Source organism: Piliocolobus tephrosceles, chromosome 17, assembly GCF_002776525.5.
Source record: "Piliocolobus tephrosceles isolate RC106 chromosome 17, ASM277652v3, whole genome shotgun sequence".
Classification (NCBI taxonomy): Eukaryota; Metazoa; Chordata; class Mammalia; order Primates; family Cercopithecidae; genus Piliocolobus; species Piliocolobus tephrosceles.
In genome coordinates this window covers 38332652-38345874 of record NC_045450.1, presented here as the reverse complement: position 1 = coordinate 38345874, position 13223 = coordinate 38332652, and the positions used below count along the sequence as shown (strand labels likewise).

Below are 13223 nucleotides of genomic sequence, written 5' to 3'. Positions count from 1 at the left end.
TTCAAGGAAGTAGAGTAACCCAGTGGAACTCGAATTTAACTAGAATTTAAATTTGAGAGTTGCTGGTCAGTAGAACAAGTGTGGTAGATTGGGTAACATGCTCTGATTTTCAAGGAGTTTGCTTTGTTGTTTTTTTTGTTTTTGTTTTCCTTAAACAGAGTTAACAATAATTAATTAGCACAAAGAAGGAAAACGTTAAATGGTTGGCATGTGTAACATAAATGCTGTTGCATGACTTGTTCAGCCATAGCCTCAATTTGACATACTGGACTATGAATCCTGAAGACTGGTATACGGTTACTGCACTGCGGTTACTTTTCTCATTCCAACAACTATAGAACATTTTGAACAGTGTTTTAAAATTTTATTTTAATGAAAGTTAAGAAAAAAAGCCTTACTTATACACTAAAGAAAATAAACATAAAATGGTCTCCCACCTGCCTGGCAAAAGTCCCATGGCCTGATCCTGGCCAGCAGGAGTAGATGGTGTTACGCGAAGAGCAGGGGCCAGATGCAGCTGAGCTGCCAGTCACCTAGATGTGGTTCCCTGGTGTCACGATCTAGGTGAAGGATGGTGCAGAGCTGGTGTTCTGAAAAGCATCCCGGTGGGGTCCCAGCCACTGCAAGATGTTACTGGCCTACTGTGATTCGGGCTCCAGCTAGCAGGACAGCTTGTAGCTACAGGACAGTGAGGCAGCTGTGAGGCCACCATGAGCCACACGTCAGGTCCCCTCTCAGTGCCTGCCCAGCTGGAATCCTGGGTCCCCAGCGGTCCCCATGCAACAGGGCTTGATGCTGGCCGTGGAGTCATGGCCATAGGCGCTCTGCAGCTTGCCACAGGGAGAGCCTCCTCTAGGCCAGGTGGGGTGGCTGACACCTGTAATGTCAGTACTTTGGGAGACTGAGGTGGGTGGACTGCTTGAGGCCAAGAGTTTGAGACCAGCCTGGACATCATCATGAAACCCCATCTGTACCAGAACAGCAGCAGCAGAACAACAGGACATGGTGTCTGTACATGCTGTACCATGTCCTGGGACATGGTGTACCGCAGCAGTCCCAGCTGCTTGAGAGGCTGAGGAAGGGCTTGAGCCCAGAAGGCAGACGTTGCAGTGAGCAGAGATGGTGACACTGCAGTGCAGCCTGGGTGACAGAGCCAGACCACATTAAAAAAAAAAAAAAAGAAATGGAGAGCCTTCTCCCACCCTCTGCCCATCCCCTAGGCCCTCACCTCTCCTTGTCACTGAGCTGCTCCATTCTTGGGAAATAGGTGACAAATTTCTCAAGAGGCCAAAGCCTGTAATTCATGGCAGCCACTTGGAGCAGCTGCATTTCCTGCAGAACTCGGACCTACTAGGGACAGAGGAGAGGATGCTGACAGGGCCTGGGTGGAAGATGCTGAGAGCACCTTTGGTAGGCAGGGAAAAGGGGCTGATCCCTGGGGCAGTTTTCTGAGGGGGCCCCATGCAGCCCCCAGCCTGTTCTCAGAGTTGGATGTAAAAAGCCCCTCCTGCAGGAACTGGTCTTTGATTCCATTCCATTTCCCGCTCTCTCCACTGGGATAGGTCTCCTCCTCCTGTGTGTGTCAAACCCTCCCAGTAAACCTAAGATGTAGAGGATGGAGCCAGGGAGTGTCCTGTCCAGGGTGGACTGTGACGTCCACATCCCCACCCTCATCCAGCGTGAGTGCCCCAGCTGCTCACCTTCCTCCTCTTGTTGGTGTTGCCCTGGAAGGCAGACACAGTCCATCAGAAAGGTCCCTGGCCCACAACTAGCCCCACCCCACCCCTTCCCATGCTGCACTACTGCCAGGGCCACCAGAGTCAGGGGATGTGCGCATGACAGGACTTGGATCTGCCCCAGGCTCCGGGCTCTAGAGCAGGGGCATAGGAGCTGAGGCTCAGGGACTTTCTGCCCCAGCCCTCTGTGATAACAGACAGGGAAACTGAGTTCTCTCATAGAAAGAAAGCGCTCAGTGACTCTGGAACTGCCTGCCTTTGGAGAGGCTCAATTTCACCAGCCTGTTACAGGACTACTCTAGAGAAAGGCTGAGTCCAGCTCAGCCCACACCTCAGCAGCTTTGCAGTCAGGTGGCTCTACAGCTTCACGACTCGGGAATAGGGACTGGTGGCTGCTATGGAGCCTCTATCAATCAGAGGTAATGAGATGGGCCTGACACCCCCACCCGCAGGAGCAGCTGTGAGGCTCTCAGGAGAGGAGGTTTGCCAAGGGCTGAGATCTAAGGGCTCCGTCCAGGACCCTCTCCTCCCTCAGGATCCTGGTTCCCAACAGCCTGCCCCAGGCTCACTCACATCCAGATCGTCCGGGATGGCCGTATCCAATCTGTGTGACTCAGTCGGAAAATCCCCCAGGAAGGGGACCACGCCCTGTGCCAAGGAGGGGTGGGAGCGGGGAGGTGTAGTGATGATGAGTATTGGCCCTCAGGTACCTGCCCGAGGTCCTGTCTCATGAAATCTCACCAGCCCCTGTCTCCCGGAACTCCCCTCTTCAGGTCTCCCTGTTGGAGCAGCCAAAGACCCTCCACTGCCTTTCCCAGTTCTCTGCCTCCTCTATCCCACCTGACCCCCAAGTCTAGCAAGCACTCCTATTTACCTCTATGGTGGGATTTTAACAAGTCACAAGGGCATGTGGTCCCAGCCTTACCCTTCCCCACATCCACTCTGAGTCCAGCTTTCCCAGACCCTTGCTCTGGTCTCTCAAATGGAGGTTTTCCAGGCCCAGTGTCCACAGGAGGACAGGACTGGAGAATAAGTCCTTGCAGTCTTCACATGGAGGCCTCCAGCTGGCAGGGAAGGGAGCCCTGTCCTCTGATCCCCTGCGGCCTCTCCACGCCAAAGGCTCACTCACCTTCTTCTGCCTCCGCGGCCTCATCTGGGCTCTCTGGGGGTTCCTCTCCTGGGTGGCCACCTTAAAGCTCCCCGCCTGCCAGGTGCCAGTGACGGAGACAGTGAGGCTCTCCTCTCTTCCCCCAGTTACACCCCAGCCACCCCACACTTGGATCCCCAGGAACTGGCGTGAGTCACCTGGCACAGTGCTCATACCACCGGCCAGCTCCACGCTCCCTGTGTGTGTCACCCACTCATGCAGCCGGGCCTCCCTGAGACTGTTTCCTCTTCTGTAAAGAGCCATGCAAACCACAGCTACCTCACAAGGCCTCCTGAGTACTGTTTCCTGTAGCTGTTGCCATTGTTCTCCCCCTCATCCCTCTGAGGAAGAACCAGGCATGAGCACCAGCAAATTATTTTCTTTTCTTGAACCTCATTTCCATCCTGTGAGGGCTGCACTACAGGCTCAGCATCCCTTCATTTTCCACATGAGGAAACAGAGACCCAGAGCAGGCAGTGACTCCCCAGGGACCCGAAAGAGAAGGCGCCTCGTCCCCATCCTGGAGGCTCTGTCCCGCTGCCTTCTCCCGACATCCCAGCACCGCTACCCATCAGGGTCATGTTCTCTGGAGTCTCTGAGTGTCTAGGTCTCCAGCCAGGCACAGTCGTGCTGGGAAAGGGACAGGGTGTTTTAGGAGACCTGGTTGAGTGGCACCTGCCTATCTGAGCCCCACTGGAGTCTGTGCCACACAAATTGGGTTTGAGCCATGCCAAAGGTTTGGCCTCGCCAGTGATCCCCCAGGGGAGTTCCATGCACAGAACTCTCTCCCTCCACTCAGGAAGTGGCCTCCTGAGGCGCCATCTCTGACTGACATGGCAGGGCTTTCCAGAGTCCTGGGTGGGGTGACAAGTTGTCTTCCCGTTTGCCTGGAATATTCTGAGATCTGGTCAGGGAGGATCCCCTGTGAATGCATGAATCCCCCAGATACTTGTCATGAGCATGTGAGAATCTCACTGCTCACTGGTGAGAATCCTGTGACATGGCCGTTTTCGGGTGTCTGCAAAGGGCAGAGGAGGGAGTCCCAGGAAACACGTACATCTGTCCCGAGTATGCCCATTGGTACCCAAAGCTGGGCGGTCCACTGGACTCCCTGGCACATGAGCTTCCTCTGTTGTTGTTCCCCCAGTGTGGGCAGAGGCCACCGCCTTTGGAGATGCCCTGCAGACAGAAGCAGCAGCAGAGGCCTGGCTTCCTGAGGAATTGCTTTCCAGTTTGAGGAAGAAAGAAAGTCCCACCTACCATGACCACCCCCCAGCCTGGAGGCAGCTCCATGCCAGCAGCACTGACAAGCACGGGAACCAGAGCCCTGCTAATGCTGCAGCTCATCACCCCCGCTCCGCAGCCCAGCAGCCATTGCCACAGCCCATTTCCAGGGCCTCCTGCCGCCATGCCCCCATGTGCCTGTGGACCCACACACCTCTCTTTCTGTTTGCCCAAGGTAGGCGTGGAGGGAATTTTTCAAGTCCACTTTTAGTAGGTAAGTCAAAAGAAAATAACCACACCGGGTCCAATGCCCTTCCAAACTGTCTCTTTCCTCTGACTCTTAAACACTTCTCCTGCATCTCCCAGACTCCAGTGTACCTTGATCAGCAGGTCCCTCTTCACTGCAGTGTCTTTTTTGCAGAGTTGTTTCAGATGTTTTGTGCTTTTGCTATGGGCAGAGGAAAGAAAGAAAAGCAAATTTGGGACTAAGCGGAGAGATTTGTGAGTTCCAATCCAATCCCTTGTGTTTGAAAACCCAGAGAATCCCAACTTCGTGGTTGAGTGTTTCTAGTAGGGTCCTCTGATGACAAGGGCTCCAGGGGACCAGGGTGGGACCCATCATGCTCCTCCCCTGGTCCATCTCCACTTCAAATGAGCCCCTGTGTGTTCACAGTTAGCTTCCAGCTGGACACAGTTCCACTGCTAGGTACAAACACCTGAAAGCCTCCAGTTGGCTCCAGTCCGTTCCTGATGGTTAAAAAACCTTAGTCCTGAGTTGGAAATCCTTGCTTAGTAGTCCAAGGCAGCTTAGTGACCACACCCACCAGGCCATCCCTGCCTCCAGTGTCCCTGGTCTCCAAGAACCTTTCAGAGTCGTTGAGGGCACATGGGGAGGCCTATGGGTCCCTAGGTCAACCCTGGTGCTCCCGTGGAGGGAACCCTCCTCACCTGGACACTGCTGCCCATGTCTCATGTAGCCGATATATTGGTTCGCTGCACAGAGCAGAGACGATGGCGTGCACCGAGGAGAAGTTGTTGAGGCTTAGGCACTCCTGTAGAGGGAAGAGTGAGCTGTGAGGTCCACAGTTGGAGCCCGGCCCACTTAAGCCACAGCCCGCTGTGCTGAGATCTCCCTGCCTGGATTAAGCAGAGGCCCAGGGAGCCTCGGGAGGGCACAACTGGGGCCGAGTGAATGTCACTCATCTAGGAGGATTTTAGTTCAACCCAAGGAAGAGCCCAGGTCAGAAGTGAGCAGCCACCACTGGGCCATGGGAGTCAAGGCCTGTGACAAGAAGGGGCTAGGTGATGTCCAGGGCTGAAGCCAGACGTACAGATGCCAATCCTGAAAGCCGATGGAGGAGAAGAGGCAGTTCCCCATTTTTAAAGAGGAAATTCTCAGGCCCAACCATGGCTTACCCTGGCCACCTTGATCCAGTGCTCCACCACCCTGGCCCTGTCCCGGGCCCTCATGCCATGGTTCCCGAGGCAGGAGGTGGTGACGCAGTTGGTGAGCCTGTTGAAGTGTGCGATGGTCGCATGAACTGTGGGTGCCACGTGCTCATTCCCCTCGTTAGCTCGTTGACCCCAGATGGAGCCCAAGCAATCGTAGAGCTCCACCTTCTTGAACAGCTCCTTTGGGGGAGGAGGAGAGTGTCATGGACAGAGCACACCCCAGCTCAGAGTCACCCACAGTCCCAGGGAGGGACTGAGCTCACAGTCATCCATGGTCTCTGGCAGGAACCGAGCTGGAGTTCAGAAAGCTTTAAAATGGGCTCCAGACATATGGGAGTCTCTGGGTTTGATTTTCTGCCCACCGAGGGCCCTGAGTGCATCATGGCCCAGAATCCAACAATAGTGGGAAGAGAGAGTGACATTTTCTCCCAGGCCATCCGCACTCCAAGGAGTAGAAAGTGGCTCAGGACTTCCCATCCTGAGACCTCATCTTCCTCCCATCCCAGTCAGCCCTGTACTCCTTCTCTCCATACCGGTGCACTTTCCTTGTGGCAGCTGCAACTATGGGCTCTGTTTGGGTGTCTGCCATAGAATCTAGTATGCATCAGGCACCTAATAAGCGCTGAGGGTCATGAGGCTCCTGAGCAGCTGGGTGAGTGACCCATGGTCCTGCCTGCCCCTCAGTGAGCACCTGCCCTGTCCTGCTTTCTGTCCATCCCCTGTCATTCGGTCTGCACACTCTGTGGAGCTAGCACAGGCGACGTGCCATCTCTGCTGTCCATATGCAGTCAGGGTGCGTGAGGAAACTCATCCAGATCCCATGTTTGGTAAGAAGTGGGGATGACATTCGACCCAGGGCATTGGCCACTCCTCGGGTAGAGGCTGGTCTGAGACAGCTAGTGCCAGAGGCACAGCCTGCAAAGCCCAGCTGCTCACCACATCCATGAGGGTCAGCTGCTCTGCCAGCAGCCGTGGAGGGAAGGTGGCGATGTCAGGCATCTCCTCAAGAGGTTGGTTCTTCACAGTCCCGGAAGAGGGACTGGGGGACTCTGAGGCGGACTGTGGCTCCAGCAGTGTCGCTGGAGGGGACCCTTCCCCTGGTGCTGGTCCTGGTGCTGAATATAGATATCCTGGTGCACCCAGGGCTGCACCTGACTCTGGCTCCAGAGCAGGCCCCAGGTCCGCCAGCAGTGGTGGTGCTGGCTCCAGGGCCGGCATTGTTAATGTGTGTTGCCCAGGAGGTGGAGCAGGATCTGGAAAAGGAGAAAAGGTCATGACACCAGTCACTTTTCACTGGGCTTTCCAAGCACAGAAATGACCGGATGAAATGTAAGGGAATTGTAGCCCCACAACACCACCCCCAGAAAGTCTTCCAGACTGCAAGCCACCTCACCATCTGCCTTGGCCTCGTTGGGCTCCGGAAGCACCAACTGGCCTAGGACAAGTTCCTGATGGTCCTCCACGTCCAGTCCAGGCCAGGCAAAGTTCCTGAAGGCCAGCTTTATCCGGAAAGATGACCGTTGCGGGGGCTGATAGCAAACTGAAGTGTTTTCAAGGGGCCAGGTGAACAAAATGGAGGTGATGGTGCTGGTGATGGAGTGGACAGCTGAGTCAGAGGCCTGGCCTTCTCCCACACAACCCTCCAGGGCACACTTGCGTGGTTCTGGGTCCCTGGCATGTTGCTGCCTGTGTAGAGGACAGCCTCACCCTTCCCCAAGCCATCAGTGCTGTCCTGGAAGGGGCAGACCTGGCCATGCAGCAGGGCTGTACAGACCCTTGTGCGCCCCAGTGTCCCACTGACATTCTCTTCCCAAAGGCCCTGGAGCACAGCCCTGTGCACCTGGGCACTCAAGACTGCAGCTCCAGGCTGATTTGTGAGCAGGTTGCTCATCAAGCTCCAGCTCTGGGTCCCCTGGTCCTGGGGTTAGGAGGATAGGGGCAGATGTTGGCTGGAGGAGGACAGGTAGAGTTGGGAAGCCACGGCGTGGGGTATGGGCCCGGGCAGGTGGCATAGGAGGAGATGGGTTTAGTTAGCAAGGCTGGAACCAGGGAATCCAACAGCTTCTCCCTTGTGCCGGGCTGGAAAGTTGGCATCTGCAGATCTCATTTTCATACTAGGGGGACAAGGAGGGACATGGGAGTCAGTGGTAACACCATGAACCACCAGAGGATCGGGATCTGGAACTCACACCAAGAAGCATCAACCCTTCAGGGACTTGTGCATGTGGTGCCCGTGTTGAAAAGAGTTCTAGGATTGCATGTGAGGATGGAGTAAAATTGCATATGAGGATGGAGTAAAATTGCAACGGCACCTTGTGTATCAGCAGCCTGCATGAAGAGCATCATCCCTGCAATCCTTCACAAATCATCCTCATGATAGAGAAGAGACGCGGGCTTTTGGATGTCACATGGCTGCTGAGCAGCACCCGGGTCAGAAGTGAGTACCTTCCACAGCGAGGACTGGATGAAATTCCCTGTAGGCCACCTGAGGCTCCACTTCTGATATGGAGGGGAAGGGCCTGGGGAGGTCTCGTCCCCTCCTCATTTTAGCAACAGCACACAGGACAAAATGCTCTAGAAAAACCCTTTGTCTTAAAGGGATATGATTGTTTTTGTTCCTTTAACATGAACGTGAGTCTGGAAAAACAGCTACGGCCATCCCAGCCCTGGGCAAGGGGAAAATGCCAGAAGACTCCAGGGTGGGAGGAAGTGTATCCCAAGGCCCAGGATCTGCCAGGCGACGCGGGGAAGAGAAAACGCGGGCAGGTATGGAACCCGTGAAAGGTTATGCAAATGTACATTTGAAAGTGGAAATGAAACAAAGGTGATTTTCTCTGCCACACAGACAGCAGATTGGCAAAAAGTTAAAAGCATGTTAGTATTCAGGGGAGGCCGTATTCAGAGAAGCAGCTACCTTCAGAGGCTGAGGCTGCTGGTGACCGTGTGAGCAGCTGGAGCCCTTTTGGAAAGTCAACTGGCTAGAGCTGTTGAAACTTGCTATTTGCATATAATTTCACCCAGATATCCCTTTCCCAGGTGTCTGTGTTCCGCAGGGGATTTGTATATTTTATGGGTTGAATTGTGTCCCCTCCCCCAAATGTAACTGTTTCTATTCTCAACCCCAGAGACTCAGAATGTGACTGTGTCTGGACACAGAGTTCTCCAAGAGGTAATTCAGGTGAAGTGAGTTCGTTAGTGTGGCCCCTAAGTTAATATGCCTGGGGTTCTTACAAGGAGAGGTGGCCAGCGCGCAGAGAAGTTGAAGAGAAGACCCTGTGCTGACCGAGGAAGAAATCAGCCATCTCCAAGGCAAGGAGAGAGGCCCAGAGAAACCACCCCAGTCTGACAGCTTGACGTTGGACTTCCAGTCTCCAGAATTGTGAGGAACCAAATTTCTGTGATTAAGCTCTGCAGTCAGCGTGCCGTGTTACGGCAGCCCTGGCAAACTGCTCCAGCCTATTAGGACACACATTAGGATTATGCTCCCTGTAGAAAGACTTCCTAGAAAGGGAATTTTATCACTACAGGCTCCACCAGCACTGAGAGGCTGACCCGCTGTGGAGCATGGCCTCCCTTAAGGAATATTACAGTGAGATGCGAGGGTACAGCTCCTGCCTGATGGGGATACAGGGATGAGTTCTGTGAGATGACACTTTAAAGACAAATGCATAGTGTAGCTTCACCCACTTTTGTTGTAATCAATGCCCACCCCCACCTTGTTTGTGTAAAAGTGTTGGATTTTAAGTCCTGGAGGAGTTCTGGCAGGGCAGTTGAGATACCTGTTGCCGGAGATACACTTACGGTGGGGAGTTAAAATGATAACGGTATGAATATGTTGCTATAATTTTACCATTATACTCAATTCTTGTGGCAACATGCTGAGATACTCCTGGCTTAGCATAAAGTGAAAACAGATGGATTTTCTCTGATCTTCCTCTGATAGATGAAAGGGACTTTGCCTGTAACCAAGTTGCCACTGGGGACTAATGGGAGCCAGATTCCTTTGGAAGAGAACACTGGGCCACTCAAGTGGGAAATTCCTAGGACAGAGCTTAGGGAGTTCCCATATTCATGTCTGAGTCCTGGGCCCACCCTGGTGTTCTGGAGTCCCTGTCTGTGGAGACCCTTCTGTGCCCCGTCTCACCCCAGAGCAGCACTGGCCGTGGTTGGTGGCGGTGGGCCCCTGCCCTTCTTTGAAGAAGATGGAGAAATGGAATCCATCCAACAGCTCCTGTTTGATCTGCTGTGTGGAGCTCTGCAAAGAGAGTGCCCGAGAGCCAGGCCAAGAGGTGTCAGTGGCCTGCCTGGCTGACCCCACAGTGGCACACCCCCATTAGAACTCCTTCCTGGTGTCCCCATCCCCAACAGGATTTGGCACATAGGAGCGTCTGCATAGACCTCCAGCCAGAGAAGGTCGAGGTCTCCGGCAGATGAATTGGGATTCACATCTGAGCAGCAAACTGTGTCCTCGACACTGAACTTCCCATCCTGCCAGGCATAGTCTAGGCTGTGAACCTGACATACCTACCAGGCTCCAAACACCTGACAACCTACCTGCTCCTGTTCGGGGGGGGCCCTCATCTCCTGTTTCCCCCAAACATATGGGGAGGGACTCAGTGCTGCCCTGATGGGCACAGCTGAGGCCTGGCCTGGACGGGCCTGCCCTGGGCCCTGTGTTACCTGTGGGTGCCTTCTGGCAAAGGGCCAGAGGTGTCGAGGGTGAGGGTTGAACCAAAAGACTCTCATTTTGGCCTCTTCTGCGACGAGGAGGTCGGCAGCATGTCGGGACACAGCAGGAGAACATGTTGTTCTCCGGAGCGTCGCCTACCAAATGAACTGGAAATGGGGCTGTGTGTATAATATGGGTGCCTAGTTACCAGAATTCTAAGTTCTACTGGGGATCTGTTAGCAAGGAAGTGAGGTCACATCTTGTAGGTTCCATCCTGTAAGCGCCGCCTTTCCATAAGACCTACTCAAAGGCCCCTCTGGGTTTCTGATCACTCACCCTCCCCCGTCAATTCCTTACCTGTTCACCATTATGCATAAGTGTGCCCCTTCAGCAGCTTGGGAAGACCTGGATATAACCGGGGTCCCAGGTTTGAGGAGCCAGTGCTGGGATCAAACAGGCTTTATCTTAGCAGTTGTGAGACCCTAGAGAACTCCTTTGGTGTTTTGGGCTCTCCCCACCTTGCACAATGAGAGTTATGCTAGCATCATAACCCTTCCTAGGGAACCCATGAGGTGTGTTTGAGAGAAATCTTAAAAAACTCATGGTGTGGTGGTCCCTGTAGATACTGCACACACTTACAGATGGAAGAAATACAAGAAGGGGTGAGGGGTAGCATGGAACACAACTCCAGTGGGCCTGGGGTCCAGTGTGATATCAGGAAAAGCCGCTTTTGCTCTAGGCCTCGTCTTTCATGCTGCACCAGTAGAGGTTGAGATTAAATGAAATTCAGACATCCTCCTCCTCTGACATTGCACCTTCCAGTGCCTTCCCATTTCATTTAGACCCAGACCCTGTGCCTCATCTCAGCCTTGGGTGGGCAGCATCCACAAAGACAGCACTGAGGGGTTAGTGACTCCCTTCTGAATGATGGAATAGGACACAGATGATGGAATAGCACTTCTGGGCCAGTTCAGTGTATTACAGCAAAGAGCCATAGCCTGGGGAGGTCATCAAAAACAGAATTGTACTTCTCCCAGTTCTGGAGGTTGGAATTGGATATCAGGGTACCAGCTTGGTAGGACCTTAGTGAGGGCATTTTTGCCCCATTCACTTAGCTTTTACAGGTGCTGTCTTTTCCTTGGAGGACGGCTCAACTTTAGGAGCTTGGGTAGACCTCCCTTCAAAGCCCCGCTACCACTTTTTGCTTGGGGTCATGAGGAAGTCATAGAACATCCCTGTGCCTGTTTTCTCCTCTGAGAAATGGCGTTAGTGAGAATTGCTTCCCTTTTTACTCACAGAGAATAAAGCATGGAAAGAAGTTAACTTACTGCCATTGGGCAGAGAGTGAGAGCCCAGCAAACCAGAAAGATCAGCTTGCCCACAGCAGTGGTGAGGAGTGCGGAGAGTGGGTGAGGCTGGGGCAGGAAGCAGGCCAGCCTGCCAGAGCCCAGGAAGAGGTGAAGGGCAAGAGTGAACTCTTCACCCTGAATTCTCAGGGGACACAGGCATGCAGATACTGTCTGGAGCACAATCCTCATTCTCCCCTGAGCCTAGCCATAGAAACTGGAATTCCCTGGCATAAACCCGGGAGGTGGAGCTTGCAGTGAGCTGAGATCTGGCCACTGCACTCCAGCCTCGGCGACAGAGTGAGACTCCGTCTCAAAAAAAAAAAAGAAACTGGAATTCGGGTCATAGAAACCAAAATCGCTTTTCCCCAAAGCCAGCCATAAAACCTAAAATTACTACTTTAACTTTCCTTCTGCCTCTCTGTGTAAAAACTGGCCATAAAGATGTTATCTGACATTCCTTATTTGACTGTAGGTCATAAGACCCCATTCCAGAGAAGGTCCTCCCCTAGACCCAGAAGGAAGAAACGCTTGCTCAGAGAGGCCAAGAAGAATCTAGACAGGCCTTGCTGGGTTTCTCCATGTGGTCTGTTAGTACTAGATCAGACTCTTTGGTCCAAGTATATTTCTGTGTGGCTGTCCAGACTTCATTGCACATGCACAAAAAAAAAAAAAAAATAGACACTGTTATCTTTGGGTCTTAATTTTGAAGGCTCCCATGTGTACACATGAAATAGTTTACATGCCTTTTCTCCAATGAGTCTGCTTTTTGTGAGTTGCTTTTTTCAGTGAAACTTTGGAGGGCAAAGGGAAAATTTTTTTTGGCCCCTACCAAAGGCAAAGGGTAGAAGAAAATCTACCTGATGGGTCCCTGATTCTTATACGTGGAAACTTCATTCTCTTTGTATTGAAACAAATTAAAAGCCTAGCCCAGAGAGAAGTGCCATTGCCAATACTGGCAGATTCTAAAACAAGGGTACAGTCTGTGAAAAGAACAGCGGTGCAACAGTGGGCACTGGATAATCCCATCTTTGTTGTTGAAAAGATACACACCTGCATTAGGACAAGGGCTATTGAAGAAAGAAAAGAAGAAAAGAGGAAAAGAAAAAAAGAAGAAAAGAGAGGAGAGGAGATCACTTGAGGTCAGGAGTTCCAGACCAGCCTGGCCAACATGGCAAAACCCCATCTCTACTAAAAGTACAAAAAAATTAGCAGGACGTGGTGATGCGCACCTGTAGTCCCAGCTACTCAGGAGGCTGAGGCAGGAGAATCACTTGAACCCAGGAGGCGCAGGTTGCAGTGAGCTGAGATCACGCCGTTGCACTCCAGCCTGGGTAACAAGAGCAAAACTTCGTCTCAAAAATAAAAAAATTAAAATTAAAATTTAAAAAATGGAAAGAAAGAAAGAGAGAAGGAGTCCGGGCACAGTGACTCATGCCTGTAATCCCAAGAGGCCAAAGTGGGCAGATCACCTGAGGTCAGGAGTTCAAGACCAGCCTGGCCAACATGGTGAAACCCTGTCTCTACTAAAAATACAAAAATTAGTTGAGCATGGTGGCAGGCGCCTGTAATTCCAACTACACAGGAGGCTGAGGCAGGAGAATCACTTGAACCCAGGAGGCAGAGGTTGCAGTGAGCCAAGATTGTAC

At 52.7% G+C, this 13223-nt stretch overlaps 1 pseudogene; it reads right to left on the bottom strand.

The window, feature by feature from the left end:
- Positions 1 to 405: 405 nt before the first annotated feature.
- LOC111541193 lies at positions 406 to 7450 on the bottom strand (annotated as a pseudogene).
- Positions 7451 to 13223: the final 5773 nt, after the last annotated feature.